This window comes from Equus caballus, chromosome 22 (genome assembly GCF_041296265.1).
Source record: "Equus caballus isolate H_3958 breed thoroughbred chromosome 22, TB-T2T, whole genome shotgun sequence".
NCBI lineage: Eukaryota > Metazoa > Chordata > Mammalia > Perissodactyla > Equidae > Equus > Equus caballus.
In genome coordinates this window covers 37,612,819-37,640,270 of record NC_091705.1, presented here as the reverse complement: position 1 = coordinate 37,640,270, position 27,452 = coordinate 37,612,819, and the positions used below count along the sequence as shown (strand labels likewise).

Sequence of the window (27,452 nt, the reverse complement as noted above, 5' to 3'; positions counted from 1 at the left end):
AGATGCCATTAAAAATTTAAAGATATTTACCCAAAAATGCTCTCTATAGGAATGTTTATATCAGCAAAAGTAAATGAACGAATGGATGAACACATAAATAAATGGAAAATGTTCACATATCTACAATACAATGGTTAAATCAAATATGGCTCATCCCTATTCTATACTATGCCGTCATTTAAAGGAATAAGGTAGGCCAATGTGTATTTACAGAGAATTATATCCAGAACATTTATTGTGTAAAAAAACCAAGAATAATACTTGTATGTATGTGTATCTTACACATATGTGTATTTGCATGCTCATATTTATAGAGGTATGTGCATAGGGAATAGTCTAGAAGAAGTCATATTGAAATAATAATGGTGTTTGGTATGAGAAGGGAAGTAGAGTTATGGGAGAGGAGAAGATTTTTACCCTATATACTTCCAAACTGTTTCAATTTCAATAAGAGTATATTTCGTATTACTTGTGAAATTGGAATTATAACACCCCAAAAATCTAAAATAGGTGTTGCTCTAAGTGGGCTCTACTTAATTCAAAAGATTCCCTAATAAAGAAAGAAAACCGAAAGGCAGGAGCATGTTGGGCACCAGGCCGTGCAACATGGAAGCTGAGAAGTTCTGCTTCGCCTTCTGTCTTCCATCCTCGGCCTCTACGATGGAGCCTGGAACCGTCTAGAATTATGGCTCCAGCCAGGATGTTGGGAAGCCCCCCGCCCCCCCCCCCCCCGCCCCGTCCTCAGTCCTGGCCTGGTCCTAGCAGCTGGGACCCTGTCTCTGCTCCCAGCCAGCTGAGTCCCAGGACCTTGGAGCCGTCTCTCAGCCGCGAGCTGGCCAGGGCCTCTGCGAGCGTTGCTGCTGAGCCCCTCTCAGCCCCAGGTCCGCTCCATCAGCCTGGACTGACTCCGCCGAGGCCATCTTTAAAGGAAGCTGGTCCACTCCTTCCACTTGCCAGGGACCCGGAGCAGTGTGCCGCCATCGTTTTGTGTTTTTCTCACACCTGGGAGAAAGAAGTTGAGGTCACCTGCTTCCTGCGTATAAGGCTGCCTCTCAAAACAGCACGATAATTCAGTACAAACACCAAACAAGCCAGCCATGTCCCAGCATGCTCACTGTTCTAGAATAACGTGTTCGCTGTGACTACAACAGCAGGCACTTGGCCACTGTTCAAGGAGAAGAATGTTCTGCCCTCGGTTATTCCGTGTGAGAGGCAAGCTCCTCTGGTGGTCCAGGCAGCAGCATCTCTCTTTGGCACTGACCTGGCAACGTTCTCCAGGACAGGTAGAAATGTGAAGGAAAGAGGAACCCGCGCGACAGAACCCTGTGGACCCTGTGTCTCGGTCAGCTCAGGCTGCCGTAACGAAGCACCATCAACCGCAGGGATTTATGTCTCACGCTTCTGGAGGCTGACAGTCCAAGGTCAGGGTATCAGCCTGGTCGAGTTCTGGTGAGGACCCTCTTCCGGTTTCAGACCGCAGACCTCTCCTTGTGTCCTCACACAGTGGCGAGCAGAGCTGTAAGCAAGCTCTCCATTGACTCCTCTCAGGGCACTGATCCCCTTTATGGGGCCCCACTCCATGAGCTCATGTACTCCTGATCACCGCCCAAGGCCCCGCCTCCTGATACTATCATGTCCAGGGCGGTAGGGGTTCAACCTATGAATTTGGGGGACACAAACATTCAGTCCAGAACTTCTTGAAACGTCATTGGCTTTGACTCTGAGGGAGATGAAAAGCCATTGGCCGCCTTGAGCTGAGGAGTGGCGGGGTATGACTCACCTGTTGGCCCCCCCCCCCCGGGGCCTTGTGGGGAGCAGTCTGCAGGCAGCCAGAGAGGAACAAGGAGACCCCAGAGGAGTGGTGCCTGCCGGAACCCAGCGGGAGGCAGCAGTGTTAGGGCCACGGAGCGGAGGGAGAAATGCTGAGAAGGGGACCGGTTCTGGACTGTTCTGAAGGTGGAGCCCACAGGATGGGCAGCCAGACTGGGGTTGGAGAGGGACAGAGAGAGAGCAATGAGGGATGACGCTGGCTCAGAGGTTTCTGGATGGAGCCGCCGGAAGGAGGGCCTTGCCGTTTCTGAGATACGGAGGCCCTGAGAAGGCAGCCAGGTGTCACCCAGACCTGTGACCCCACAGCTGTCCGTTCTTCCGCCATGACCTTCCTCGTCCTGTACTTTAATCATCTCTTCACTTGTCTCTTTCCCAGCTTCAGGTTCTCAAGGACAGGGCCTGGGCCCTCTGTCACACGTGGCTAGTGTCACAGCCAGGGCCTGGAAAATAGAGCAATCAGTCAGTGTTTGTGGAAAAATAAATAGAGGGTACAGAAAGGTTGACTAGACATATGGTGGGTGCAACCAACTGTAAAATTCTCAGCAAAAAAATAAGAAAGGAAGAAAAGAAAAGAAAATCTAGCTAAAGTCAGATGGATTTTTTTTAACAAGTTTTGTTGTTATTATGGCTATTTTGGACAAGGGCTTGGCCACTTGGCATTATCCCATAAAACTAAGTGGCAAATCCCTCTGATCCAGCAATGACAGTCAGGAATCTAACTTGGGGAAAACTCACACGCACACCGATGTGTACACACACACACACACACACTAATCACAGGCTTGTCCACAAGAAAGAAAACTTAGGAACAACCCAAATAGCTGTTTTCAGGCAAATGAATAAACAATAGTGGCAGTGATATTACAAAGGAACATTATACAGGGAATAAAAGAAAAGGTCAAAACTGTGCGTAGCAATAAATCTCGAAAACATATCGAGTAAAGAAAGCAATTAGGAAAATGACAGAGTATGTTTTTATTGATATGTAAAATCTACACCAAAAAACACCTATTCTTTTTTCTTTTAATTCTAGTTGTTATCAGAGTCATATAGGATTATAGGGCTGACCATAAAAACCTGCAGGTCCCTGCCCCACCCCTTACCACTAATTTCTCTGCTCCAGAAATAACCATTTTTGGCAATTTTAGCATTTCTATGTGTATCTACCTCTATATTTCTAAGTTTACGTAGCTGCTTGTTCGTTTTTCTAGCTCATTACCTACTGCTTCCTGCTATGAAACAAAAATATGAGGATTTAGCTCTGAGACCAGCGCTGCTCACACTTTCGCCCTCCCGCTGCATCCCGGTAGAGTTTTACCAAGACTTCATAGACATAAGAAACTTGCCGTGTTTATACCACCAGAATCCGGTAAAAGCGTCCAAAGGTGAACTGTGTGATGTGAAATTTAATTCTTTTTTATTTTTTTTACAAATTTTCGGGGGGTTTCCTCTCTAAAATGAATGATGACCTTGATCTTCTCCACTTAGTGTTCTAAGCAGCTGTAGTGAACGCAACCCCCAATTCTCAGCCCTGCCTGTAGCCGCCTCTCGATATGATCGCACCAGCAGGTAAGGGGACGGGTTTGTGGTTTTCTTCCCTCTGGCGAAGAGCCACCCTCTAGATCTGCCTCAGAGCAATGATCCTGGTGCTCCGGACTCACCCTGGAGACTCGGCCCTCTCCCCGGGGAAGGACCGCCACGTCCTTGTCTGGCACCCCACCGCGTCTGCTTTCTGAGAAAGGGCAGGAGAGGGTGACGCTCTGCCACTCTGCAGGTCTGAACGTCTTTATTCTGTCCTGGCACTTGATCTCTAAGGTGGCTATGGGTCACACTCCTCCTTGGGAGTAAATTCCCCAGGAAGTCTGGAGGCACTGCTCCGTGCCGGCTCTGGGGCTGCTTTCCGATCCCTGGTTCTGGATTTGAGATCACCCTATCTCTCATCTGGGAGGCTGGCAGGGTTTTCTCTTCCTCCTGGATTTTTGTGAGGTCATGATGATGTTCTCAGTGCTGGGTTTTTTTAATTAATTGTTTTGAGCACTATGGGGACCCACAAAGTGTAATTGGAAATTAATTTTAAAATTCTGAAAAAGGCAAAAGAGATTTTGGGAGATCATTCAGCAGTTTCTTACAAAACTAAGCATACTCTTACCATAGGATCCAGCAAGCATGCTCCCTCCATTCAGCCAAGGGAGTAAAAAAACGGAAGTCCACGCAAAAATCCTGCACATGGGTGTTTATAGCAGCTTTATTCATAAACTGCCAAAACTTGGAAGCAACCAAAGATAGTCTTCAACAGGGAAATGAATAAAAACCTGTGGTATATCCAGACAGTGGAATATTAGCAAGCCATGGCAAGACCTGGAGGAACCTTAAAAGCACACTGCTAAGTGAAAGAAGCCAGTCTGAAAAGGCTCCATACTGGGTGATTCCAGCTGTCTGACATTCTGGAAGAGAGAAAACTCTGGAACCTGTAGATGGAAAGATCACTGGCCGCAGGGGTTCAGGCGGAGGGAGCGAGGGATAGGCAGAGCTCAGATGAGTTTTCGGGCAGTGAAACTGTTCCATATGATATTGCCGTGGGGGATATGAGCCATTATGTTTGTCAAAACCCATAGACTATGCAACACAGAGAGTGAACCCTCATGTAAACTGTGGACTTTAGTTAATAATAATGTATCAAGATCGGCTCCTCAATGGTAACAAACGTCCCACGCTAATGCAGATGTTAACAATAGGAGAAAGGAGAGGAGGGAGGGGATTCAGGAGGTATTTGGGAGCGCTCTGTACTTTTTGTTTAATTTTTTTTGTATAAATCTAAAACTGTTCAAAAAAGGAAAAAAAGTCTATCTTTAAACATGAAAAAAGGGGCCAGCCCCTGGGCCGAGTGGTTAAGTCCGCGTACTCTGCTTCAGCGGCCCAGGGTTTCATCAGTTTGGATCCTGGGCACAGACATGGCACCGCTCATCAGACCATGCTGAGGAGGCATCCCACATGCCACAACCAGAAGGACCTACAACTAGAATATACAACTATGTACTGGGGGGCTTTGGGGAGAAGAAGGAAAAAAAAGAAGACTGGCAACAGATGTTAGCTCAGGTGCCAATCTTTAAAAAAAAAAATGAAAAGAGACAAAAGGAGAAACCTGTATTCTACTCTTTTTTTTTGTAGAGTTAAGCAAATCAGTAAATTAGCGTGGCCACCACCGCTCCCCAGTCAGACCTGGCACATTGGGCCACGGTGCCGGGAACTCTGGAGACGCCCCTCTGCCTCCGGCAGGCCCTCCAGGAGAAACTCGCGGGCCTGGACAGGTCCCCTGGGCAGCTGAGGCAGGACAGGCCTGCGCTCCCCACCCCACGTGGCCTCTGCCTCAGGGGACCCCTCTCAGGTCCACGTTTGTGGTTCCTGAACCACAGCCAGCACCCCAGGGGCTGTCAGAAAGAGCTTCCCAGCAGCACAGGGCTGGCGTGCCCCCTCCTGATGCGGGATGAGATCCCTATTTCACCTTCGCTTGCCGACCCCCGGGTCCCCAGGGAGACCAGGAGCCGGTGAACAGGCAGCTGCCGGGTGCCCTGAGCCCACAGCTCCACCCCACCTGTGGTCTGTGTCCAGCAGGCCTTGGCCGGCGCACAGACGACCGGCTGCAGGGAGCGGGCATCCTGGACAAGGTGGAGGCTCACCGTCCCCACACGGTGGCTGGCTCCTCTCCCCGCTGTGCTCCAGCAGGGTTTAACTTTCTTTGCCTGAGCTGCACCAGTAAATAAACACCTGAGTGTACATGGATCCTGCCCACAGCTGGGCCGTCCCGAGTCACCGGGATCTGAGTAGTTCAGATGAGGGACGCTCTCTGGCTCCAGGCCCCGACACCAGGGCAAAGGTCCTCCCTGAAGACAATCATTTTACAGTTTCCTGCACGGCACTTATTAGTGTGTTTGTGCCCTTCCCTTGCTAAGCACTAAGCTCCACGAGAGCTAATCTCTATGCTTCCAATTTATCCTCATTCCTGTCCCCACCCCTTCCACATAATACGTTATTGTCCCTCAAAGACAGGTCAGGGGCTTGTTCAACATGCAGCCTCTCACATCCCAGCCCTAAATGCTGAAGTCGGGCCCGGGGAGGCAGACACCTCGCTAAGCTCCACAGCTGATTCACAAGCACGTGCACCTTCGAAACCCCTTGTAGTAGGCGAGAGACGGACCCGTGTGTCTCTGCAGGTGAGAAATAAGACGGGTCCTTCTCGTTTGGAATTTAATCTGTTTATATTTAATGCGATTATTCCTGTGACTTAAGTCTATTTTCTTACTATTTGTTTTCTATTTGTGTCCCCTTATCCTCCCCTTTCCTGCCTTATTTTGTATTATCAAGTATTTTTATTATTCCATTCTATAAGCCATAATTGGATTGTTTGTTTTGCTGCTTTCATTATTATTTTAACACATATGCCAGGGATTAGAACATAGACCCTCCACCCATTACAGTCTGCCCTAAGTGAGGACTTCACCCCTCCTGCACAATGAAGACCCTTAGAACACGGTAGCATCACTTAACATCCTTCTGGATATTTGTGTCATCTTTGTCATGTAATTTAATTCTACATGTATTGTCAACCCCACAAGACATTTATTATTGTTGTTTTGCATACTCATTAAATTTACTCATTTTGCCCTTTTTATTGCTCTTTATTCTTTGGTGCATTTCTTCACTTTCATTTAGAATCACATTCTTTCTGCCTAAATAACTCCCTTCAGTGTTCATTTTAGTGCAGATCTGCTGGCAAAAAATTCTCTCAATTTTTGCTTCTCTGGAAACCCCTCTATTTCGTGCTCACTTTCAAAGTATATTTTTGATGGGTGTAAAGTTGTGAATTGGCCGCTGTTTCTTTCAGCACGTCAATCATTCCGTTCTCTTCTGGCTCCGTTGTTCCCGTTTGGAAGTCAGCTGTTCACTTACTGCTGCTCCTTTGGAGGAAATGTATGGTTTTTCTGTGGCTGTGTTTAAGGTTTCCTTTTGTCTTCAGTTCATGGCAGTTTTACTATAATGTAATTAAGTGTGTAATTCCTTATTTTCATCATGCTGGCAGTTCTTGAATCTGCCACTTGATGTATTTCATCAATTTGGGAAAATCCTCAACTAATACCGCTGCATATAGTGCTTCTGCAACATCCTCTCTTTCCTCTATTTTTAAAATTTCAATTACACATGTTTTAGACCCTTCTCCAATATTCAAAATTCTTAATGCTCTTTTCCACATTTTCAGTGCTTTCATTCTGTGCTTCATCATGGACATTTTCAACAAACTTATTTCCTTCTTTGTCTAAATTGTTGATATGCCAATCTCCTGTGTTTTTAAATTTACTCATTTTATTTTCAGTTTGAGACTATCCATCTGATTCTTTTTGTAAATTGCCTTTCTCTGACAAAATGCTCCAGCTGCTCATCTTTGTAGTTAATACATTGATAATAATTATTTCAAAGCTTCTCTCTGATCATTTCAGCACTTTGTCACCTGGGCGTCTTTTTCTGTCATCTGTTTTTTCATGTGTTGGTTTTGGTCATTCCTCCTGTGATATCTGGTAACTTTTTCTGAATGCTGGATATTTTACTTGAAAATTTAGTGTCTCTCGATGATATCTTTTTTTTTTTTTTTTAAGGTATACTTTTTGGTGAGGAAGATAGGCCCTGAGCTAACATCTCTTGCCAATCTTTTATTTTCTTTTTCTTCTTCTCCCCAAAGCCCCCCGGTACATAGTTATATATTCTAGTTGTGGGTCCTTCTAGTTGTGACATGTGGGATGCCACCTCAACATCGCCTGATGAGTGGAGCTAGGTCCACACCCAGGATCCAAACCGGTGCAACCCTGGGCCACCAAACGGGAGGATGCGACCTTAACCACTCGGCCACAGGGCCGGCCCCTCGATGATGTTATATTTTTCTACAGAGTAAATTCTCCCAGCAGCCAGTATGGTGGGCCAGATTTCCTTAATCAAATCTGGGATTGAGATCATTTAAGGCTGCTCTTCAGTCTTAATAAGGCCTGGTTTATTTTGGTTTGACCTCACTCCTGGAGAAAGTCCTTCGAGAGTCTCAAGGGAAAGACTGAATGTTTTCAGGGCTTCTGTTTTTTTGAGCCTTGAACTCTAATGTTGGTTGTTATGGCAACGTGATATTGGTGAAAACTCTGCTTAGTTTCTCAGCTTCTCTGCAGCTTGGCCTCCGGGCGTCTCCTTCTGTGTATAGGGATTAGCAAACACTTCAAGCGGGGAGGTGCCGCAGACAGTCAGGCTCACTGCTGAGGGTGGGAGGGTCTGCCTCCTCTGATGTCTTGGGCCCTGAAAGGCTGGCTTTCTTGGTAGCCTTGAATGTCAATGTTTGTCTCTCCGGATCTGTGAACTTAGCAAACAGCTCTGAATTGTCACTTTCTGCCTTCTCAGCCCCTCTCCACTTACACATTGACAACTGGTTCAAGGAGAAAAGGGGTGGAGGATGTGGGGCTCAGCACAGTGCATTTCCCTTCTCTCTGGAAGTGCAGACTCTTGAGTCCTGCCAGCCTGGGTTGCTCTGATGCCTTCAAAAACTGTTTTTCTTTCTTTCTCCATTTTTGCTTTCTTTCTTTTGTTCTTTCTCTCTTTCTCTCCCTTTCTTTTTTCTTTAATTTCAGTTTATTAAGCTTTGACAGGTGTTCCCTTGGTCTGATAAAAGTTATTCCATCATACCTAAATATAGAGAGGTCCCATCTTGCATATCAAACTAGACATCAATGGCTAGAAAGTTGGGGTTGGAAAGATTTTCCGTATCTCTTAACTAGACAAATGGCAAATTGTTTTTGTTGCTGGTTTCTCAGGAAACCAAAAATTGCAGATTCTAGAAATAAACAAAGACTAAGAGAGCATCTAGCTTAGAGGTTGCAAATTCAAATGCCTACCAGTACCAGGTGAGTAAGTCAGAGAGTGAAGCAGTCCAACCATCCTGAAAAGGGTAAATTCAATGGTCAAAGGCAAATGGCACTCAGCTGTGGTGATAGGCAGACTCTGGGGCTGGCGGGGCACCAGGGGAAGAACATGCCATCCTAAGGGACATTGGCACTAGCTGCTGTTGCAAGGTGGAAAAGTTGACCAATTTTAAAATTATTTTAACGGATTAGCTAGGTTTTGTATAAAAATACCTACTTTTAAAATTCTGACATTATATTTTTAAACACTGTGCTTCCAAAAATAATGATAACAACAACACTTTGGCACAGAGGCACACCGTTTAGAGCATGGGCTCTGAAGCCAGACCACCTAAGTCCAAATCGTGCCCTTGCTCCTGCCTGGCAGGTGACCCAGAGTAAACCACGTCAGCCCTCTTGGTCAGAGTTTCCCCATCCGTGAGGTCTCTCATGGTGGTTGGGAGAATCAGACAATTAATAGACAGGAAACACAGAACCCGAGATCATAAGTCTAGGAAGGTGTTCATTAAACAGATAAAAAAACAGCTGGCCAACAGATTCCCTCTGCAGCTGACCGCAGCCCACGGGCACCGTTTCTAGGCATCTGCCTGGTGCAGGCTCCTTCCTCCACACATGGGGCACGTTTCAGGCACAGGAAGGGGAGGGGACCCGCTCAGGCACGCATACAGCTCATTAGACTGCAACTGGGTCTAGGACTGGAATTCTCTTTTGCTGCATTTTATCAATTAAATCTGAGTGCCCTGGAAGCCACCCAGCCGATTTCCGTTGGAGGCAGAGGGGTTGAAGCCCCCTCGAACTATCGATACTCCTCTAATTGCCATGTCTGCCCCGAATTCGTTGTGATCGTTAGCAGAGCCCCTGTGCTCCGGCTGAGACAGGAGAGGGAGGCGCAGACCTATCATTGCTCATCTAAATTTTTAATAATGCTCCAATCTTCAGATCATCGGGGTAATCAAACCCAAATTAGCCTGATACCCACAGCCACAGAATAACAAGGCAAGGGAAACGGATAATGTTTCTTTAATGAAAATTTCATCAATGCAGATTTCTCATTGAATATTAAGGGCCTTGGCTTGAAGCCAGCATCAGAGCAGACTGCTGTGACATTGACCTTTGTCTCTCGGAGGGAGACACAAGTGCAGAGCCTGGCTGGCGTCACCCGCTCGGGGACAACACAGGTGGTCATCCTTGCAGCTCAGATGAAGGAAGCTCTTGAGGGGGGGCCAAGTTGGCTCAGGACCCCAGACCTTTCTGGAAGGTCTCTCTGCCTCTCAGCCGCTCCCTGCTCCCGCCTGCGCCTCCTGAGACCTCCCACACCTGACTCAGGAGCACGGCAGTCCTTCCAGCCGCTCAGCCCAAAGCCCTTGGCGTCCTCCTTGACGGTCTGTTTCCCTCTTACCGCCTCCGCCCCATCCATCAGCAGATCCCGTCAGCCGACCCTCAGGTGCAAATCCCAGAGCTGGCACTGATGACCGTGCCCTGCACCTTCCTGCCCCCACCCTGGTGGCCTCCTCACAGGTCCAGCTGCTTCTGCCCTCCGCCCCACAGTCTGGCCCCGCACACAGCCTGAGGCGTCACCTAAAATGAACTCAGAGCACGTCACTCCTGTGTTCAGACCCATCTGAGGGCTCCAACACGCACAGGTAACGCCAGCGTCCTTTCACTGGCCCTCAAGGTCGTACACGGATCCCGTGCCGTCACCTCTCTGACCTGGCTCCCACAGTCCCCCTCGCCCACCTCCCTGCAGCCACTCTGGCCCCCACTGCTCCTCGCACACACGGGCCTTGTACCGGCTGTGCCCTCTGCCTTGAACGCTCCCCGCAGAACCCTCGTGCCCCACTTATTTCTTCAGGCCCCTTGCCCTATGTCCCTGTCTCAGTGAGTCCCTCCCTGAACAGCCTGTTGAGCCCGCACCACTCCTGTCCCCGCCTCCCTATCCTGCTGTGCTTCCCTCTTGGCGACCTTCACCACCGGCCACGTGCGGCCCCGCTGGATTTCACGTTCCTGTCTCTCTCCCGCCAACGTGGGAGGCCCGTGGGGCAGGGACCTCGTCTGCTCTTGTCTCCGCCCCTGGAAGAGACATGGAGCAAGGAAGGCGTTGGACGCAATTTGCTGGGGACGTACACATGAAGAGAAGGCTTGGTCTGCCCTTTAGAATAGGTTCACAGTATTAATTGAGCACCTACTATGTGTCGGCTGGTTCTAGTTGTGGGATGCTCCAGAGGACAAAAGAGAAGGAGTCCCTGCCCTCTGGCTGTGGACAGACGCTAACAAGCAGACGGGCAGCGGCCTCAGGGGCAGCCGAGCTCTCGGGAGGGCGCTTCTGCGAAGGGGTCATCGGAGCTGAGCTCAGAGGACAAGGAGACCCCCCCCTCGTGGAGATCGGGAAGAGCACAAAGGCAGAGAGTTTTCCAGAAACAGGAGGAGGCCTTTGCCTTCAACCAAGTGACCGAGCGGACGTGAGATGACAGGGTCGTGCTGGGCCTGGTGATAGCATGGCGCTGACGCTCACTGATACTCACCACATGCCACGTTACGTTTATTATCTCGCTTCACCCTCACAACAACTGAGGAGGCTGGTACTGCTTTCAGCCCCATTTTACAGATGGGGAAACCGAGAGGGCAGCTGAATGCCCAGCAACACATTTCTGTTTTCCTCAGCCATTGTCCCAGTGTTGATCTGTAACGAACCATCCAAACACAGTGACTTACTTCCCAGCTCGCGGAGGGCAGGTCGTCTGGGTTCAGCTGATCTGAGTTGGGCTCGATGGGGTGACTCTGTGGAGGGTCACCGGGCTGCCGGGCTTGGCCGCAGGCTGGGGATCGGCCTCAGGTCAGCCCTGCGAAGCTCTCATCAGCCCTAGGAGGGCAGCTCCTTGGGGCAGGACCTTCCAGAAGCCAAGAACCAAGCCAGATCCCACAAGTGCACTTAGGGCCTCTGCGTGGTCAAGCCCACGAGTGCCCCATTGAGCAGAGCAGGTCACCTGGCCATCCTACATCATTGGGAGGCCCCGTGACATCATGTGGCAAAAGGGGAATAAAGAACAGGGAGCCATGACCCACCATCAGGCACACGGGGGTGACGACCGAGCTGGGTGCTCACCTGGGCAGGCCAGCTCCAGCCTCCTGGTCTCAAGCACCAGGCTGCTCTGCCCCACAGGCCTGGAGAGGGCTCAGCTTTCAATCCGGCAGAATGGGAAGCTGCACTGGCTTGAATAGCGTTGCCCCTCCCGGAACCTCAGAATGTGACTTTCTTTGGAAAGAGGGTCTTTGCAGATGTGATTAGTTAAGATGAGGTCGTACTGGGTTCGGGTGACGCTAAATACAATGACTAGCGTCCTTGTCTGAAGCCGTGTGAAGACACACATGGAGAAAGTCGTGTGACCGTGAGGCAGAGATGGAAGCCATGCACCTACAAGCCAAGGGACCCCAAGGAGGCCGGTCCCCACCAGCAGCTGGAGGGGGCCTGGAGCAGATGCTGCCTCGGAGCCCCAGGAGGGACCGCCCCTGCCCCCGATTTCAGACTTCCGGTTTCCTGAACTTGAGAGACAAATCACCCTTGTCTGAAGCCACCCGGTTTGTGGTCGTCTGTTGAGGTGCCTCAGCACAGAAGCAGCGAATGTTCCAGGCAGCGAACACGTGATCTGATTTCCGTGTGAAAGGCCCCTGGCTGTGACAGGCAGCCAGCGGATGCTTCTGTCCCTGAATTACCTTCTTGAGGAATTTGCCTCAGCCTGTTCCTGCCTAAGGCCCTCCCATGAGTTGACCCTCAAAGTTGGGGTCCACCGGCTCCTCAAGCCATTCAGGCCCCTCGTCCTCGGGGAGCCTTTCCAGGCCACTGGGCACCCAGCCTCCAGCTCTGTCTCCTCTGAACTGTGTAGCTTTTAGTCTTTTATCTTTTGGCATATTTGTGCCTTCTGTCCCTATTTTCCTCAGCCATGTGTCAAGGACAGATGGCGCCCCACAGCCACATGTGGCCCCCACAACCACGCAAGCAGAACCCCCCCGCACAGAGCAGGGCCCCCGGCTTGGGGTGTGGAGCAGGCACTTTGTCCTCCTGGGTCTCAGTTCACCCATCTGCAAAAGGAATGGGTTTGGCTGAATGGTTTCCAAGGGCTCCTTCTGACTCGAACATTCTATGATTTAAATACTTATTTTGGAATTCTTGGGATTCCATCTTATGATTCTTCTTGTTCCTTCAATTACTCAACAAACGCAAATCAAGAACTCACTGCGGCTGACCCCGTTCTCAGAGCAGGGATCCACAGCGAACAGACAGTTTCTTCTCTCACGTGGTTGACATTCCTGTGGGTGGAAATGACAACAGAAGGGTATAAAATGAGTACATCAATTTCACATGGGGACAAGTTCTGTGCAGGACATAGGGACACGACGTGGGTGCCGAGAGCTTCTTTAGACGGGTGGTCAGGGCTGTCCTCTGAGCAGGTGACACCTGAGCAGAGCATGGAAGGACATGAGGGGCAGTATGACCGCACAAAGAGCACAATCTGCTCTCCCCGAGACAAAAGCCAGTCGTCAAGAGGTGAGATGGTGCAGAGAAAGGGCATTTTATTACAGCTCGCTAGCAAGAGGGCAGATGGCCGACTAATGTCCAAAAGACCCATCGTAAGGGGGGCACAGAATCTTGACGCAGTTATATAGGGCAGTGGGTTATAGGGGAGGGGTTAGGAATGTTGACCCTCAGTTGTTACAGACTGCAAGTCGCCACTCCAGGTCTTTCAGTTTCATTGATGATGGCTATCAGCATAGACTGTCTGTTTGGGGGTCATCACATTCCAAAGGAACTCAAAAGAACAAAGTTATCATCTTATTGCAGCTGCAAGGTATAGGCTCTAGCAGGGGTCATAACGTCTACAGCACAGGTGGATCTCCTGGAGGGTGCAAATCCAGCTGGGTTAGTTAGTCAGAGGTCATTCAAAGTTACAACATGGTCTCTCTTCTACAATATGGCTTCCATTATGTCAACCTTGTGTTGAGCTCCTTTCAGCGGGTCATGGGGAGAGCTGAGGGGAGAGCATTCCAGAAGGAGGGGGAGCAGCATGTGCAAAGGCCCTGGGGCTGGACAACTCAGGGTATTGGAGATAGAGCTGGGGGACCAGAGTGTCTGGAATGGCATGGCACAATGGTGGGATAGAATTTGGGGGAAACTGCAGGAATCCCGGGAGCCTTGCGCCATGTGATGGGGGCTGGGGGTCACTTTCTCCCAGGTGCAGTGGGAAGCCACTGAAACACTCAGGGCCACAGGAGCTCATTTGACTTTCTGGAGCTCCCTCTCCCTCAGGGTGGGTGTGGAGAGTAAACTTCGAGGCGGGGAGACGACAGTCGGCAGGAGAACCCACAGGGCTGTCACAGTGACCCGAGCAAGGACTGAGCTGCCCGCTCGCGAGAGCAGGGGATGGGGGCGGACAGATGGACAGACTGGAGGCCTGTTTCGAATTTAGCGTCTTCGAGGTAGGCTGGAGAAGAGGGGGACCCCAGGATGCCCGTGGAGGGGGGGGGTCACTGGCACGAGTGACCAGGCGTTTGGTGGCTCCGCTTTCTGAGTAGGGGCCACGGGTCTCGTGCGGCTTTGTCGAGAAGGCCCCGGATCCCAGAGCCTGCGAGGCTCCGACTGCCCAGCAGCCGGGCGCGCCTCGGGCCGTCGGAGCAGGGCCGGACGCGCAGGGACCGCCAGCCGGTCACTACGGCCCAGCCTCGGCCTGAGGACAGACGGGCCAGACGCGGAGGCTGCAGGAGGCCCCGCGCCCGGCAGGTTCACGGCGGTAACCAGGAGGGGCCCCAGGCGGCAGCATCCTCGCGACCCCAAACCCCGGGGAGGAGGCGCAGGGGGCGCGTCCTGACGCATCTTCCAGACGCCTTGGACCGCCCAAGGCTGCCTTCTCAGCGCCGCCTCCTTCACAAGCCCTAGTAACGGGAAGTAAACGTAACCACAGAGAATGTCACATCAGATGCTGGGCTTAATCAGGGCCACGTTCTCATCGGTCCGGCTGTTCGACTTCTCGGAGGACTCGGCGCCTCATTCTGCACACGGAGGCATTTTCCAGTGCAATCGAGGGAAAGAAAAAAGAGAGGAAGGGACGGAGGGAGGGAAAGGAGAGGAAGGAGAGAGGGGACGTCGGACCCAGATGAGACCCGAGGTCCTGGATCCGCTCCGCGCTGTGCTCCCGGGCCCATCATCAGCCGCTTCGCCTGCGGGCGTCTCTGAGCCCTCGTGCTGCGCGATGGGGCGCCGGGCAGACGCGCCCCCCGCCTCCTGGGGCGCCGGGGACTGTCGGTGGCCCAGACCCCCGGCTTCATCATCACCAGCACGACAGCCCCGCGGCCCCGCGCCGTCGGGAGTGCCCGCCCCGGCCGGCCGCCCCCCAGACCCCGGGGGCAGCGCCGCTCCGGCCCCGCCCGGCTGCGGAGGACACGCAGGGACAGGAGCACTTTCCCGCGTGGACGCGGCCTGGGGAGCAGGGACGGGCCGCCAGCGCTCCCGCCCCCGGCCCCTCTTTCTCCAAGGAGGCAGCCGGAAGGAGCCGGCTGTTCCATGTTGGGGACAAATAGACGATTGGTCCCCGGGTGGCCTTGGCCTTGAGAGGACCGACCTGGCTGTAAATAGAGGGCTCGCGGGGCGGCCGGGCCTCCGTTTCCTGTGAGTCCAGCTTCTGGGAGGAGCAGAGCGGGCACCTGGAGCCGCGAACCTCCGCCTGGCCTCGCAGGGGAGACCCTGCGCCGCCCCCGCCGGCCCCCACCCGCCCCCTCCCCGTCGAGAGGCAGAGGCCGGCTGCACGTGGCGGTGCCTCCATCGTCACAGCCACAGGCGGGTCCTCGAGACGCGCCCGACCGCGTCCAGGAGCGCAGGTCGGCCCGCGTGTGAGAATGGCACGCCTCTTGCTGTGGGTGATTGTGCATCCAGGACAAAAAAAATAAATTAAAAAGTGCCTTACGGACGGATGCTGTAGGGCTCCTTTTATTATTACACACTCACAACTACACAACGCAGTGAGCCGCCATTCCTCACTGTAAGGCACGTTCCGGCTTCGGTGAAAAAGTGATTTTGCATTCTTTGCCAAAACCCTGCCTTATCTTTCTCTCAAGACAAGCCTGGTCCTTGTGACTTCGGCTTATGGGAACCACTGATGGGGAAGATGGGAATGTTTGAAGGTCCTTGTTTCTCCTACAATACACACACAGTGATAGGTCCGGCAGGGACTGTGTGCCTCTGGCTAAAAGCAGATTTCTCCGCTAAGAGCCGATACAGCCACTGATGGAAAGCACTCATTCAGGGGCCACTGAGGACGCAGGTATGAATTATTCTTCCTTTCAAACAAGTTTTTGTGTTGTGACAGCAAACTATGAGGCAAATAAGGGCGTGAACATAGCTCTAAAGCAGAAGGAAAATCGCTGTTTTTAATAGAAATATGTAAACAGTAGGAGAGTGCATCAAAGAATGTATTTATGGATTCCAAATCTTGCCCAAACCAAAGCAATGTCTACGAAAATATTTAAAACATCGTCAGTGACCTTGAATGTATCACAGTCAAATGTCTTTAGGAGACAATGGGGCCACCCAGGAATTAGAGCCAGTACTTAGGAAGGAACAAAAAGTTAAACGAGAGCTAACGTTTGGAGCTCGTAATGTGAAGGAAAAGGGCAGGCACAAAAAAGCAAGTTCAGATCACGCTATTCATTTGAAGTTTCCAAAAAATCAAAGATCTTCATTTCAATTACGTATCCTTTTCCGCCAAACTTGAACAATCATACACACTGTGTTTCTTTTTCTTTGCCTTTCAGGGAAAGATAAATGATAAAGAGGCAATCGATTTCAGCTGGCTTCAGCCTGTGACGTCTCCATGCTCACAGGCAGCCTCAGTGCAATTTACGCAGCGTCAGGGGATCACCCAGCACGCCGTGACCCAAACCGAGTTCTGCAGAAGCAAGAAGAAAGGTAAGATGAAAGCCTAAATCAGCCCAAATTAAAAGGCAATATATAACACATTTTATCAGAGAGGATCTCCTCTACGAGGTCTGGCAGCCAAAGTCCTGAAACAGCACACTAGCCTCTTTCAGGGCATCTCAGATCTTTTCTAGGTTGGTCTCCGTACTCATCAAGACTCTAGATTACAAGAGAAAGAAATCAAATCAAATGGCTCAAATAAATGGATATTTACTAGCTTATAACTTTTGAAAACTCGAGATCTAGGTCTAGCTTCAGGTACGGCTAAATCCAGCACTCAGAGACAGGCAGCCTCTCTCCCCATGCTTGGCTCTGCCTTCCTCTCTGTTGGCCCCATGTGGGCAGCCTCTCCTCCTGGCCTGGCTCCTGGCAGCTCCAGGTTCACACCTCAGCAACCCCAGCAGAAACATGACTTTAGTCTCCCACAGTGTTCAGGGAAGAATTGAGTCTCATCCGCTCTGACTCGTCCGTCCTTGAGCCACTCTCAGTGGCCAAGAGGATGGAACACTGGCGGTTCACGCTGTTGTAGAAAGTCCCCAGTCTCAGACTTCTAAAGCGAGACGTGGCTCTTTGTCAAAGCTGTGTTACAGGAAGGAGGAGGAAAGCCCTCAGCAGTTCCCCAATAGAGCGCAACTTCATGCCTTCTTCTGAGCCTGAGTCTGCCCAAGACCCCTCCAGTTTGCCTGGAGAGGGGGGCATGGCTGTCCGCGGGGAAGCAGGCTGAGCAGGGGAGGGGAGGGGGGACCTCCTAGTCTCGGGTTGGCATCTTCATAGAGGCTTTTGCAAAGGCCCTGACAACATATATTTGAAAGAGGTTACAGCATTTTTCCAGGAAAACATTTACGATCTATAAAGAGGTCATGGTGTTTTGCCAGGGGAAAAAAAGAATTCAGAATCCTTGTGTGAGCCACATGAAATTCTATTGCTTATGGAGGGCCAGGGCCTTGGAAAGAGCTGCCACTGAGCCACCTGCTGAAAGACAGGTGAGGCACAGGTCCCTAGAGAGAGCTGAGGGGCCGATACTTGAAGAAAGGAGATAGATGCTGAGCAGGCACACAGCAGATGCCACAGCAGCCTCCAAACACATTGCCACTGTTGTCACATCCTCATCTTCTCCCTGCTCCTTCGCACAGCCCAAATCCACGGAGAGCGGGAGCGTTCCTTTGGGAGGGGTGCTTCACAAGTGAACCCACAATTCAGCCAAGCGCGCTGGGTGATGAGTGGGTGCTGGGTATATGTTCAGTGTTGGAGAGGTGCAGAGGAATCGGGCATGGTCTCCCGTCCCCAAGGATCTCACAGGATAGTGGGAAAAACAGATCTATAACCTGATAGTTATAATTTGATGAGTTATAAAAAGATAATCAGGAAATGTTATTTGAATATTTAAGTGATAAAGATGAGTGTATGTTTCTAAGGGATCTTGGATAGACCCAAAGCTTTGCACAATGTGGCCCCTGCCATCTTTGCAGTCTTATCTTGTGTCACTGGTTCCTAACTCCCATTCCTAGAGCTCAAGCCACATTGGTCTTCTTTAAGTTCTTCACATGTGACAAGTTCTTTTCCACCTCAGGGCCTTTGCACAGCCTGTTCCTTCCATCTAGAATACTCTTGTCTTCCACACCTTTGCTAACTAGCCCATTCTCACCCTTCTGAGCCCAACTTAATTGTCATCTCTTCCAACAGACCTTTCCTGACAAGGCTTTCCAAAGGAGACCCCACACCCCAATATTCTCCATCTCACTTCATGTTTGTTTCATTCAATCTATTTTTATGGAGTGCTTACTGTATGCCAGGCATTTTTCTGGGAGCCAAAGATAAATCACTGAGCAAGCAGACAAACATTACTGCCCTCATGGAGTTTATCCTCTAATTAGGGGAAGAAAGGAGCAACCCAAACAAAAAGTGTTGGAGGGCATTAGGTGCCATGGAGATACACAAAGCAGGAAGGAGAGAGAAGTGCCGGGGATGCGATTTCACAAGGGCGGGCAGAAAAAGGCTCCCTGAGAGGCAATATCTGTGCAAAGATCCGATGGGGCGAATCATCCAGTCACGAACTATCTGGAGAAAAAGTCCGTGCAGAGGATAAAATAAATACAACTGGTGCCAGCTTGGGATGGGAGCGAGCCTGGGGTCAGCGGGTAAACATCCCACCCTCAGGGTCTTGGCAGACAATGAGAAGGCACCTTCTGCATGGTTCCTGAGAGGGCCTTAGGGGGACTGACCCAGTTGCCACCCACGTGTCCCAGGTCTCTTTTACTGCCCAGCAAACCCCCTCAAAACCCAGTGACATGAAACACCAACCAGTAGATTCTGCTCGCTGGTTCAGCGGGTCAGGAATTCAGGGAGGGCACAGCTCCACGGTGTTTGACGGCCTCCTTTAGGAAGGGCGGAAGTGCTGGGGGTGATTCAAATTGCTGAGGGGTGGAATCATCTCGAGACTTCACATGTTTGATGTCTGCTTGGAAAAGCTCAAAGGTTAGTCTCGCCTGGGACTATCAAGCAGAGGGCCTAATGTGGCCTTCCCCGTGGCCTGGGCTTCCTCACAGCACGGCAGCCTCGGGGGTTCAGCCTTCTCGCATGGTGGCTCAGGATCCCAAGAGCAAGCGTTCTAGCAAACAAGGTGGAAGCTGAATGACCTTTTCTGACCTCACCTTGGAGGTCACATAGCACAAGTGCCACCAGCTGGAAGAGTCACAAGCCGGGAGAGGGGACATAGATCCCGCCTCTAGATTGGAAGAATGGTAAAAATTTGCAGATATATTTTAAAACAACCACACACAGTAACTAACTCAGATTGCATCCTTGCGGTAGCCTTTCACTCTTCCCGGGCCCCGCGCGTCAGTTCCGGGCATCGCTTCCCCAGTCTGCCTGCACCCAAGCAAAGCCACTGCTCATCTCAACCTCAAACAAACCGGGGACCCTCCAGGCTTATAAGATGTGATTGGGTTTAGACAGAAATGAATTGGGAATTGATCTCACTTCAGTTGGAATTTGGATGGTCTCTGGGAGCAAAGGAAACTCACCACAGGAGCTATTCCAACGTAATCACACACTCTGCCTCCTTCCACAGGCCTCCTTGCGTCTGCCAGTTTTATTTCTCTCCCCCTTAGTGGCTGCCTGCTTTCCCTGGACAGCACAGTACACGGCAGAGTTTTCTAATAACCTTTAAATTCTCTATTTTCTGAAGAGAAAGAACAATGATGGATGCACGAGTATTAACAGAGGTGAAAATTGACCCCCTCTTTTGATTTGGCTTCACAGGCCCTGCGACAACATGGCAGGATTGCACCACATCTGAGTGGCACCATTTAAAGGAAAAAATCCTCTGGAAATTTATATTTGTTTTCTCTGCAGGTGATTCACTTTTCTCTCCTCCACTGTGAACGGATAAAATTCAGAATATGTCAAACCTAGCACCAATTTATTTCAAAGTATTCCCCATTACCTAGAGCCATTTCCAGGCCTCATGTTCCTGTCCCTTCCTATAAGTAGCCTGCAGAATCTTCATAATAAAAAGGAGTTAGGATGCTTAAAGTCTGCACTGATTTGGAAATTACTTCTAAGAAGTCCACTGGTTGATTTGTTACGAGTGTATATTTTTTTTGTTTGAAGTCTGCTTTACAAAAGCCTTTTCCTATATCCTCCAACTCAGAGTAATGGTTGTTGATTCAGATTGCGAATGAAGCAATAATGATGAAAGTTATGGTGATGCTGACGGTGTAGTGATGAAGGTGATGCTGATGGTGGCGGCAGTGGTGATGACGATGATGACGGTGATACTGGTGATGGTGATGACAAAGGTGATAGTGATGCTGATGGTGGGGATGGTGATGATGAAGGTGACGGTGATATTGATGATGGTGGTGGTGGCAGCTCCCCATACATTGGGGAAAATTGGTTGGAGACAGAAGTTATTAGCTGTGGATGGTTTACTAATACAAAACATTCCTTTCACATTTTAATTCTCCAGCGCACCCAGTTACAATTTTAACCTCATTGAGGTATTCATAAGTCATCACTTACAAACCTAATTTGGGAATCATAACCACGCAGAAACACCTGAACCAGGATGGATCCTGCCAACCCAACGTGGAGGTGATGTTAGCGTGTCGGGGTCTCCTTGAATGGTGTTTCAGAAGTGGTTGTCATGGAGGTCTCTAGGAGAATACACTGCCTCAGCCCAAAGGGAATCATTAGAGATGCCTGAGTTGGGTTAACTGTGGAGTTATTTGGGGAAAGAAGTCCCCGCCTGAAGGCACATGATGTAGGTGAACCCCCTTCTTAAAACGGGTCCTTCCTTATCTGCTCTTGGTGGGAATCAACTCCTAAGGAGCCCACAGCATCATGAAGAGACATCAGCCTTCACAGAAGCATCTCCAGGTGGGCTCACCCACTGGAGGCTTGCTCTTGCCATCTGTGGGAGGGACCACAGGACCTCTTAGACTGTGGGGCTTTCATCTAAAGCAGATCAGCCAAGCTGACAAGCCATCTCCATGAGCCAGGCCAGTATCCAGGGACCAGCTTCTACAGGAATGTCCAAGAAGAAGACAGACGTAGAGTCAACTCACCTGAGAGCCACCACACCCCCATTGACCTTTTCTTTTCTTCCAAAACAAATAAATAACTCCTGCAACATTTTCACCCATCGTCTAAGGCAAGAATGAGACGGGTGTAGAACTGAATATACCAATCAGGCTCCACTTGCAGACCTGCTCCCTTCTTTCATTAGAAACTGTAATTGAGGTGCTGAGATTTTCAAAGTCAGTGAAATACTAAATAGAAACGTGTCAGCTGGTATAAAATGGATCCCAAAATAACATCACTGGGAATGGATCATTTGATAAAATATTCCTAAAGAGTTTCAAGATACATAATGAGGGGTTTTTTTACAACAAACTTGGCAGAATTTTCCTCCAGTTTCCAGCCTTCCAAGTATGATTTTTCATTCCAAAATGCTTTTAAGGTTGCAGAATGAGCTTACTGCTTACCTCTCCCTAGGCTGAACTGTCTCTTACATTTTGCAGTTAATTTTAAACCTGAAATTGATGGCTTCTCTTGTGCTGAGTCACTAGGAAAGGAATGGCCAAAGTTCCGATTACACGTGGACAAAATGGGAAGTCTGGAATAGCATACGGACAACACTCAGCATGTTCCTCAATAGACTAGCGATGACAAATGTTTCTGACCAAAAGAATCTCCGATAATGGGCATTCTCTTGTGGGTTTTTCCTGGCAATAGGAAAAGGGAATTTGGGGGTATTTTTTAATTAAGTATTTTTGTCTCTCCAGGTAGACCACCTGTGCTGTGAATTCAGTGTCTGATTCTTAAGGTCTTCCCACCATCCATTACTCCTCGAACTTGAGAGCAAGAAGTCCTCCAAAACCCTTGCCGACAGCCTGATTCGTGGCTCCAAGGATCGGAGAAGGTGGATCCTGATCTGGCCTGGGATAGCTGAAAAAGAAGGAAAAGCCTTGCTTTCATGAAAAATAGCTATCATGGGCTGGAGTGTGTCCCCCCAAAATTCATGTGGTGGTCTTCACTCCCAGGACCTCAGAACGTGAGTGTATTTGGAGACAGGATCTTTAAAGAGGTGATTAAGGTTAAATGAGGTCATGAGGGCGGGTCCTAAGCCAATACGACTGGTGGCCTTATAAGAGATTAAGACGCACACAGAGGAAAGACCGTGTGAAGACACAGGGAGAAGACAGCCATCCACGAGCCAAGGTGAGGCCTCCGAAGAAACAGCCCTGCTGACCCCTTGATCTTGGACTTCCAGCTTCCAGAACTGTGAGCAAATCCATTTCTATCGTCTCAGTGTCCCAGTCTGTGACCTCCGTTACTTATTGTTACCTAGCAGACCAACACAACAGCTATCTTGCCTTTAACTCGGGTCCTGTTCTCTGGAAGCTGACATTGCTTAGACGCATGCAGCCCATGAGTGAAATATGACATGACGTGGTCCTACATCAAAGTCAAGGCCAAGAGAAATTTGAACTGGAGCTGAAGTGTTCAATTTGCACCTGGGCAGACAGCGCTTCTATAAAATGTGTTGTCCCTAAAGAGCCCCAAATGATCTGTAAACCCCAAGAGTGAGAAAAGTAAGTGACCTTCTGTACTAAACTTTGAAAGACCCCTACCAAAAAACAAAGGCATTTAGATCATAGCTCAATTTTAAGCCCCAAAGGATCTTCTGCGAGCCAGCATATCTGTTAGTCGGTGTAGCCAGAGGAACCAGGTACTATCAAATTCCTCCCTGGTGTTGGATGAACCTGATAACAAGAGGCTGTGAGTGGACCAAAAGAATTAATACGTAAAAAGTAGGCCATCAGAAGAAGCCATGTTTAGTTTGTGCCGAGCATGGTGCCAACTCAGCATCCCCCATCACCGCTGTGCTCTTCCCTCTCCCCTGTTCACAGACCTCCAGATCACCTTGAACCCCACCTGGCTCCTCAAAGCAGGCCCCGCCCCTGCCCCCCCCCAAGTCCCCTGGCCGGCGCCCTCTCCCCGCTGGGTCCCAAAGCCTGGGCTGGGTGTGGGAGGGACACTGTCGTCCGCCCCCTGGCCGGCGGGCGGGGACACCAGCAGTGGGGGAGGTTACAGATTCTGTGTGGTTCTCCATCTTCCCTTCCCCTGGTGCCAGGGCTGTGACCCATGGAAACTGCTAGACCAGAGCCCAGGAGACCATCAGGAACAGAGACTCTGATCGAAGGGGGCTCAGCACAGAGCAGGAGCCAGAGTCTGCGGCCAAAACCAGCAGTATCCCAAGTGGCCTCCATGTGCCAGCCCAGGGCCTCCTTGGCCCTGCACACACCAGGCCCTGGGGCGCCCAAAGCCACAATTGGCCGTGGGACTTTGCTCCTGCAGTTGAGCCAGGCTGCAGAGTAGTGATGAGGGGCATGGGCTCGGCCCTCCAAGCTGTGTGACTATGGAGAAGTCACTGCCCTCTCTGGCCTCAGTCTCCTCCTCTGTATAATGGGTGTCATGATGGGACCTATCTCCTGGGGCAGGTGGGGGCTTAACGGAGATGCTCCAGGCACAGTGCTCGGTGCCGGGCCTGCATCAGGACCAGCTCAGTAAACCTGAGCTCTGGTTATTCCCTGGTGTCTGGGGCTCGCCCTACCCAGCTTTCCTCCCACAGCTCCGGCCTCTCTGTAAAATGTGACACTACTCTGCAGGAGCGAAGTCCCATGGCTGGCTGGATATAGATACAGATAGAGATTTAGATATGGATAGACACAGATATAGTATAGGTATACAGACATATCGACATATAGTATAGACACATCTCAAGTCTCCCTCTAGCTCGCGTCCCTCCCTTTAAAGCAAATGAGGGTCCTGAACTTAGTGTCCACAGTCCCCTTCGTCAGCCGCCCCCTCACTCGCCAGCCCACTCCATCCGGGCTTCCAAGCCCCCAGTCCACGGAACTTCTCTTGTCAGGTTCACCTGGGCTCCATCAAATGGGCCTGGCCCAGTCCACAGAGAGTGGTCCTGAACCTTGATGGCTCCCTCCTTGCTCCCCCCACCCTGCCAGGCCTTCTCACCCTCTTCTGTCTTCTTGTCTTCCTACCCTTAAATGCAGGGGTCCCTCAGGTTCCATCTACTCTGCCTTCTCACCCCACTCTGCTTACCCTCTGTGGGGTCTCAGCCTCCCCAAGACTCCAGGGCACATACACCCAGGTGACCCCTTAACCACACCCAGCCCAGACCACTCTCCTAAGCGTCAGATCTACACGTCCATGTGGGTGTCCCACAGTCACCTCCAACCCAACTCAGTGAGGTCACCCCCAAACGTGGCCTCTTTGGATGTCCCCACCTTGGTGACTGGTGACTCCATCCACCCAGGCCCTTGCTGGGTCCTGGGCATCTCTCCCGTCTCCTTCCTCTCCCCCACATCTCAAACCCAATTACATTGCATCTGCTCCTAGATATCTCTTGACCCTGTTCCACTCCTCCCACCTCTGAGGTCACCCTGCTAGCTCAGGTGACCACCCTCTCTCACCCACATGACCGCCTCACCCCTCTCATGGACAGCCTGGCCTTGGTCACCTGCTCCCACCCACCCCCCATAGCATGCACAGAGTGACCATGTCACATCCCTGCTAAACCTCAGTGAGGCCTCCCCACTGCTTCTAAGGACTGTCCCGGCTCCCACCGCGGCTGCCAGGCTCTGCACTCTCTGGCCTCGGCTGCCCTCCAGCCCCGCCCCTGCCTCCTTCCCTCATCATCCTCACCCCCAACCCTGCACTTCAGCCACAATGAACTTCATTCCTTTGTTACACTTGCTGCACCATCTTGGCCTCCAGGCCTTTGCACGTGCTGTGGCCCCCCAGAACTCCTTTCCCTTGCTCTTTACCAGCCTGAATCCTCACTCATCCCCAAAGTCCCAGCTTAGCCACCATCAGCGCACATTTGACCAAGTGACCAGTTGGCCCAGCCCCCTGCAGTCTCGTGCTGACCCCTCCTCCTCACGGTGGTGAAAGTAGATATGCAAATACCGGAAACGGAGCGAGGGGACAGGCAGGAGGGGGAGGGGCTCCAGGCAACTGCTGAGCGGAAGTGACATCATCTCAGACTCCTGCGAAATTAGACATGATTTACCGAGTTGGGGCATCTGGGCAGGTATCCCGGCCTGGGGGTATTTCTTCCACGTCCGCGTCCCAGGTAGGAGGGACGTGTCTCTCTGCAGAGGTGAGGTGGAGGCAGCCACATTGGAGAAGGATGCTCGGCACCTCTCTCCATCTCCTCCGGTCCTGATGGGATGTGGCGAACTGACTACGGCGGGAGGAGCAGGGAGAGGCCCCAGGTCAGCAGAGCCCAGGGCCTGTTCAGAACCCGTCAGGGGCTCGGGTCCTGGAGGCGATGGGTGTTGATCTTCCCCGCTGATGAGCTGGACCGAAGCCCTCATGGGGATGAACGGGGCCGCCTTGGTGCCTAATGTGGCCTGCCTGCTCCATCCACCTGCTGAAAGCTGGCCTGGGATCTTCCGGGGCCTCTCAGGGGCCCTCCCACAGATGGGGACAAGGAATGGCCCAATGGTCGGGGGCACGGAGGCAGCGGATGATGGCAGACGTCCTGGTGGTCAGTAGGCCCCTGGCTGACCTTCTGCCCGGCCTCTAGTACAGGGCTCCCGGCTCAGCGCCTCCAGCCCAGCCCCACTCACCGCCCTGCTCTGCTCGGGGTCGGCTCAAGGCTCCTCCTTCTCCGAAACTCAGTCTCCCCTCAGCCAGATGGGCGGATCGACATCCATCCCCTGGATTGTCTCAGAGAACCACGGAAGGAGCTCGAGATGGGGGTCCAGGGATCCACGGAGGGAGTCATGATGCAGGGGCAAATGCGGAGCCCTGGAGCCCCCGCTGTGTCCCAGGGAGCCATGGCGAGATGGCTTTTCTTCCTTCTAAAAATTAAGCTCATTTATCATAGTAAACTGCTGCAGGAGCATCTGTTGTTTCTGCCTGCCCAGCTTCTGGCCACTTGTTTTTCCCACATCATTCCAGTTTTCCCTTGGGGAAGCCTCTCCCCCCATTCCCAAACCTTGTGGCCGTTCCCAAGGCTGACCCCACTCCCAGTGGACAGTGACCCAGGGCTGCCTATTAGAGCACCATATCTCCCAGCAATAGCGATTGGCTCAGGGTGGAATGTGACCCAGCCTGGTCCAATGACTGCCCTGCCCCAGAACAACTGGGAAGGAGAGCAGCCTTCTTTCAGGCAGGGCTGCGTGGCTGATAGAAGCCCGGTGTCCACTTGCTATTGCACATAACAAATTATTCCAAGATGTGAGGGCTTAAAATAACTGTTTTATTATTTCACTGGTTTGTGGGTCAGGAATTCAGACGGATCAGAGCAGGAGAGTTCGTCTCTGCTCCCCCATGTCTGATGCCTCAACTAGAAACGATCGACAGCTGGGAGTGTCTCGAGAGCTGGGGGCTGAAATCATCTGGAATTATCTCCATTCAGTCTGGTGCTTGCTGCTGGCTGTCGACTGGGACCTTGGCTGAGGCTGTCACTGTTGTCACCTGTGCCCTCCTCGTGTGGCTGGGCTTCCCCACAGTGTGGCCGTCACAGGCCAGCAGGACTTCTCACCCGTTTGGGGCTCCAAAGGCGGTCCCCTGAGGACGAAGCAAGAGCTGCATTGCCTTTTCTGACCTGGTCACAAAAGTCGTGCAGCAGCATCCCCACCCACTGTCTGTTGATTTCCAGTCAGTCACAAGCCTGCCCACACTCAAGGAGAGAGGACGTAGAACTGTCACTGAGTGGAAAGAATGTCAAGGTCACATCGCAGAGGAGTGTGGAGATAAGGGTATTGTTGTGCCATCTTTGGAAGGTAGGAGCTGCCACAGCTGGGGCTTCAAAAGGGAAGAGCCTTCTTATGGAGAAGCCAACACAGAGGAAAGTAGAACCATCAGATGAAGGGAGGGACTCTATTCTTATGACATCATGCCAGTACCTGGATCAACCCGTGTCTGAAGTCAGATACTCTTAGACGTTTAAGTTACATGACAACAAATTCTCTGTTTACCTTAAGACCCAGATTTCGACCATTTGCAATGAAAAGAATCCTGATAGTAGAAAGGGAGTCCAATGCAGTAATTACGAGTGTGTCCTTTGGAGCCGGAAGACCTGAATTTGAATCCTGGTGCTTCCTCTTCAAGCTGTTTAGCCTGGAGACAAAGTCTCAGTGGTCTGGCTTTGGCCACTTGATTAATAGAAACTG

General features: G+C 51.1%; 3 long non-coding RNA genes across 3 annotated transcripts; 1 reads left to right on the top strand and 2 right to left on the bottom strand.

Annotated features, from left to right (window-relative positions):
* Window positions 1-9,781: 9,781 nt before the first annotated feature.
* LOC111770021 (uncharacterized) lies at window positions 9,782-15,547 on the bottom strand. Its single transcript, XR_011430596.1, has 4 exons — window positions 15,389-15,547; window positions 11,881-13,082; window positions 11,300-11,457; window positions 9,782-10,847 (listed from the first exon to the last, which is right to left on the bottom strand). It is a non-coding gene; the product is annotated as an uncharacterized lncRNA (long non-coding RNA).
* Window positions 13,138-23,067, top strand: LOC138920008 (uncharacterized). The gene is made up of 3 exons (XR_011430597.1): window positions 13,138-13,320; window positions 16,578-16,731; window positions 22,029-23,067. It is a non-coding gene; the product is annotated as an uncharacterized lncRNA (long non-coding RNA).
* Window positions 16,169-26,310, bottom strand: LOC138920007 (uncharacterized). The gene is made up of 4 exons (XR_011430595.1): window positions 25,340-26,310; window positions 19,764-22,191; window positions 19,042-19,195; window positions 16,169-16,711 (listed from the first exon to the last, which is right to left on the bottom strand). It is a non-coding gene; the product is annotated as an uncharacterized lncRNA (long non-coding RNA).
* Window positions 26,311-27,452: the final 1,142 nt, after the last annotated feature.